The sequence below is a fragment of the Cajanus cajan genome, chromosome 1 (genome assembly GCF_000230855.2).
Source record: "Cajanus cajan strain Asha chromosome 1, NIPB_CcT2T_4, whole genome shotgun sequence".
NCBI lineage: Eukaryota > Viridiplantae > Streptophyta > Magnoliopsida > Fabales > Fabaceae > Cajanus > Cajanus cajan.
In genome coordinates this window covers 33280954-33287073 of record NC_138517.1, presented here as the reverse complement: position 1 = coordinate 33287073, position 6120 = coordinate 33280954, and the positions used below count along the sequence as shown (strand labels likewise).

At 28.4% G+C, this 6120-nt stretch overlaps 1 long non-coding RNA gene across 1 annotated transcript; it reads left to right on the top strand.

The window, feature by feature from the left end:
• Positions 1-4428: 4428 nt before the first annotated feature.
• Positions 4429-5618, top strand: LOC145953940 (uncharacterized). The gene is made up of 2 exons (XR_014431157.1): positions 4429-4793; positions 5217-5618. It is a non-coding gene; the product is annotated as an uncharacterized LOC145953940 (long non-coding RNA).
• The last annotated feature ends 502 nt before the right edge of the window (positions 5619-6120 follow it).

Below are 6120 nucleotides of genomic sequence, written 5' to 3'. Positions count from 1 at the left end.
TAAGATTTTGAATTCTGGTTGATCACTCTTCCTAAGTCTTGAGCTGTAACACTGAATTTTCATATAAAAAGCCGAAAACTAAGGATTTGGTGATTTTTGGGCCCACTACAAAAAATAAAAATAAATAAAAAATCATAAATAGTGAACACTTCTCCAATTTTTTCCCCTTGTCTCTGTGTGAATGACTTGACGCTTTATCCCTTCCGATTGCACATTTGGCAGCTCAAGAAGCCAATGCAAAAGCAACACATATATGAAACTGCTTAGTGCTTATTTTTATCGAAGGTTTTTTTCTACAAGCATAAAGCTACCTTCCTAGTTTCCTTTTCCTCCATTGATACTTCACTTCATATCTGTAAAATGAAAACAAACAAACAAACAAAGATTATAACAAGTAGATTGTGAAAATGCCCCGTCATCTTTGTGAATGGTGTTGTAAATTTGTAAAGGTTATGAAAAGGTTTAAATTATAACATCTTTCAATTTTAAAATTGAAATATATACTAATGAGTATTTGTTGATTGATTTGTTTTTCTTAACCGTAATTTTCATTCTAATTGAGTGATGATTATCTGGTTGGGAAATATTTTCATCAGTAGCTACAAAATCTATTCCGTAGATGATCTTTATTTTAAAGTTTTAAAAATGCAACAATGTTTTTGGTGAATGACATCATTGGAGTATTTTTTTTCTTTCATGAAAGTATTTATTAACTTTCTCAATAATTACTAACAATTTTTAATGGAATATCACCTTTTAATCATATTTATTTTATATAATGTTGTAGAATTATTCCTCTGTTCAATGTTTTCCTTTCCTTCTCCGAAATCATTTTTTTATTACATGTCTTTATTTATATAGCTTTACCAACAATTTGTAGGAGTCTCATAGTTGAAAATTCTATAGCTTTACCAAATAGCCTATGTGCCAAAGTAGTTCTAACCAACTTCATCATATGTTTTGAGAAAACTCTGTTAAAAGAAATATCTCAGTTTGATTAGTTATATGTTTTAAAAATAAATAATTTTTAATTTTATTTATTATAATTACAATAAGGAGAGTTTCAATATAATATATTACTTAATTTCATCACTAAACAACCCTAGTGGCCCTAGGCTGCTATAAATCATAGATGGGGCGGTGAGTGAGGATGAGATGAGATTGCCACGTTTGTCAAAAGAGTACTCAGCCACTTGATGATGATGATATTAATGCAAATGTTAATAGTTAAGGAGTGATCCATTTAACACATGTTTCTTGGGCACTCATATATATCTTGCATTTCTCTTGATGGAGATAGTTACTAGATAAAGTATGTGATCCTTTAATTTTCTATCTACTATGGTTCTCATTAAAACAAAGGGCTAAGAAACTTTTAATACATAAAAGATTCGTTTCTACCAACACATGTATATTTTTATCTTCAAAGATGATCCCAATCACCAATACTACCATTCCACTCACATTTTTCTAAAGCCAAAATGCTGTCGGAAAGTCTTTCATTGCCAATATAAATATCGTTTTTTTTCTTAAAAATATATATATATTTCTTATAAAATTTAATCAAAATAATTTGGTCCTCATTCTGAAAACACACGTAACATACACCCCTCTTTTTCTTTACTTTTGACTTTTGAGTTAAATTAAATTTACCTGATGCTCTGTTTTTCTTGAATCATGATCGTACGTGTACTGTATTATATTCTCTGTTTTATCAAAAAAAAAAAATCTGCACATCTTTTTAGTCCCAAGATGTTACACTCGCGTGTGCATATTTTGATCGTTAGATCTTTTCTGTCTTTGATTAATGTTTCCCAATTTGACATATTGTGAGAGATTAAACAATCCTGCAGGTACGTCTTATGTTACTAATTAATACAAAATTTGGATCCATTAATAGTATTATGGGAATTACCATAACATTGATTTAATAATAATATAACGAGTTAGTCTGATTATAATAAAAACTATTTCATCAAAGTCATTAAACAACATGACACGATATAATTAATAAATTTTTCAGTAGCATATATTATTTTTCTCTAAAGGAAATTTTTTTCCTGTAAGATAATACTTATCAATAGTGATAAGAAACTTTTAGGTCTCAGCCCCACAATATTTAAGGTCAGAGGACATCTAGAAGGCTTTACAAGTCTTATCCATTGGTTTTTAAATTGAAACGTGAGGTTGTGATTCATGAACATTGGTTTCTAACATTGAATCTTCAAACTTTCAAATACACTTTATCCCTCAATGTATAACGCCAAAAACGTTGATACATATATTCTTTTAATTTTTTTTTATTGAGACCACCAAGTATTTATAGGCTAATCCATTTTAAATTGATCATGAGATTAATTCTAATTCATGTCTATGGAAGTTAATTATGTGCTAAAAAATTACTTTTCTAAAGTTATTTTTTTAGTCCTAGAAGATGAATGATGTTTCCCTTTATGAGTGGATAGATATGTTAGATTATATATATAGGGAGATACTTCCTAGGACACAAGGTTGACTTGGTACTCTCATGTTCGATTCTTATAAAATAATGCTTGATTAACAGTGCAAATTAGTTTTTTATTGTAAATTTTGAAACCGTGTGAATCATATCTATAGACAAAAATATATAAAAAAAGAGAGAAAGAAATGATTTACTAACTTTAAAAGTAAATTTATTTAAACTTATTTTACTCAATAAAAGTTTTTAATGTATAGATCAAATTTATAAATTTTTTAAACTTTTAAAAATTATTTAATATTCTTTTTCATTAATTCAAATTAACAAATAATCATAAAAAAATATTATATAAGTTGATTTGAATTAATGAAATGAGTTATTAAATAATTTTTAATTTAAAAAAAATTATAAACTTCATCTATATATTAAAATTTTTTAATTTAATAGTTGAAATATTAAAATTTAATATAAAATATGTTATTAAATAAAAAATAAATCTAAGTAAATTTACTTTTAAAATAAATTAATTCTTTATTATATATATATATATATATATATATAATGAGGACCACAAGCGTCATACGTCAACGAAATGAAAACAATTGAGATGGCATTTGTAGGTCGTAAGTAGATATCATGAAATAAAATTAAATGAAACGTATGCTGAAAAATTAGGAAATTTTAATAAATCTCCCTTTTATATATATTCACGAAATATAAAAGCGAATATCTTTATTTATTTATTTATCCTAATCATGATGTGAAAAGGATATCTAATGTTCTGTTTTCCCCATAACCATTCTTAACATAAATTCCAATAATTCAATATATATCATAACATATCCATTGAAAACGATATTTGACGTCGTAGTTGCCTGTTATTATCCATCGAATTCTTACATAATCAAGTCTTCATTTCATATATAAAATTATATCTTTCACTATCAAAATACAACTAAGGTTTAAAATTAAAACTTATCCCAATTCAAAGCATCCTAAACTTTCCCCGTTTACTATATCTGTTCTGTTTCGTGGTTTATATACTTTTTTTTCCTTTTAGAAACTTGTGATTGGTAAAGTTGACAAGTGAGACAAATTGTGCCCGACATAAAACTGAAACAAATTAAGGAAGCCCCTATGTCCTGTAGATAATGAAACACATACAAACACACACAAAAAAGAAAAACACAGACAAAGGCTTCACAACCGTACTTTAATTTTCTCATGTAAATGGGGGCACCTACCACCAACTTCATAGCTTTTCATCCAATCCATAGTCTTCTAACACATTAATTTAGGTTACTTGTAAATTGAAGTATGATAAAAGCAAATATAATCACCAGCATATTATTGGAGATAATGGAGTGGCCGTGAGATTATATTTTCAAACATGAATAATTTGCTATGCTGAATTAGGTGTCTAAACAAATTCGATAGTGACAACATGCATGATGCATTACATTAGACAAATTGCATGCACATTGGTTAGTGCCATATTCATTGACTTACTAACAATACTTTATTAGGTATTAGTTAAAGAATTGAACTTTGAACCAACACTAAACTTGTCTCTTTTCTAGTAGCTTTGCCTCCTTCAAGTCTTGATAATTATTGATCCACACTAGAGGGTTAGTTAAGAACCGCCCTTTGTTTTATTTTGGTGAGTTCAATTCAAACAAATGGTATTTGTAGACCTTCACCACCCTCGACCTCATTCACACACCACAAAAGTTAATTAAGTCCCCAACCAATCTTGACTAGAAGTTTTCCTCCAATATTTTATACCATATTTTTCCACATGTTGCAAACCTACCATATAACATCTACCTACAAGGACACACATCAATTAATATGAAATTGTTTCAATTTAATTAGTAATTTTAAATTCAAATTCTAATTATGTACTTATGTTAAATATTTTTAAAGAAAATTTGTTACTCGTGGTCTCTAATAAAACATATATACATGTGATCTATACAAAACAAAAATCCTACCATAGCATCTCTTACCAAAATATTAATAATTTTCCTTGGGAGAGAAGTTGGGTACGTGGTCCAAAGATGAAAAACGCAAAGAATATGGCCTAATTAATGGGACCATGCCCCCTTGGCTTGCGATTTCATCAATAGCCTCAAGGAAACGCAAAGAAAATTCTTGGCGTTTTCAATTCTCTGTCTCTCTAGTACTTTTGATTGAAGCCACCAATTAAGTAGAGACACAGTTTGCTACATCACTTGGGGTTCTTGGTGTTGTTGCGTAAAGAACTCACTCAACTCAGCCTTGTTGGTTATTCTGGCTCAAGTTCTGAATCCTTGTGATGATACCTTCAACAACCGTACGTGTGTGAGACAAGTCACCACTTCCAACCAATTTCTTTTGGATAACAATTAGTTAGCCAATTCTACTTCGGTTAATAGATTCAAAGCAATATATTAGGACTATGACTAATTTATATAACTCATACAAATCCAAAATTGTAATCAACACTAAAGCATAATTGTTGTATATACATGTAACAAGTTTCAATCAAGGAATACTATAAGCATGCCAACCCTTTTATAGGTAGATCATGGCCACTGAGTGTTAATATTAATAGTCGTAGTTAATTTTTAACACTTAATTACATGTTCTTTTAATGTTTTTTGTTTCTTATACAATTAATAAGGTTGGACACTATATTTAAGTAGAATAAGATATGTATCATTTCATTGGCCAGCCCTAAGAATTAGCTTAATTGATTGATTTATGATTTTTGAAGAGAAGGGATGCAGAAACTAGAAGCAGACAAAGGTGGCTTTCCTTTGTGTGATTGTCGGAGGATGACGTGTTATGTTTAGTTACGACTTATCTGGAATGACTCAGACTCAATCCATAAATCATAATTCGAACCACAGAAGATCATTTCATTGTCACTACAAAACACATCTAAACGAACTTTGCTGTGGCCATCTGCTTCATCGGCTCCACGTCTTTTGTAATGGTAGGTTTCATATTTTGTGTCCCTAAGCAACCTTCATCATAATCCTTTACAATAGTATGCAGCCTCCCTAGGAATATGAATTAATTCACACTTTTGATTTGAAGTCTAGGCGAGTTTTGCATGCTTGTAACTTGTTTCCTTTTATGAAATAATAAATAATAAAGAAATGTTATATATAGAGACACGTAAAATGTCATTATAAATATAATATACAAAGATATAAATCTTCATTTATGAAAAATGATCTGTTTATTTTAAGAATAAGTCTATCTAGACTTATTCCATTTAATAACTCATGTTCTATATCAAATTTTAACAATTCAACCGTTGAATTTAAAGTTTTTAATTACTGCATAGATCAAATCTGTAAATTTTTAAAAAATTTGAAAATCATTTGATATTTCATTTCTTAATTCAAATTGACAGATAATTATAAAATTATTTTATACATTGATTAGAATTAATGAAATGAAGTATCAAATAATTTTTAATTTTTTTTAAATTTACGAATTTGATTTATCTATTAAGAACTTTAAATTCAACGGTTTGATCATTAAAATTTGATGTAGAATATGAGCTATTAGACGGAGTAAGTCTAGGTAGACTTACTCCTAGAGTAAATGGATCTCTCCGATAAATTTATTTGACATATAGTTATACACAATTTTATTGTTGATTTTAA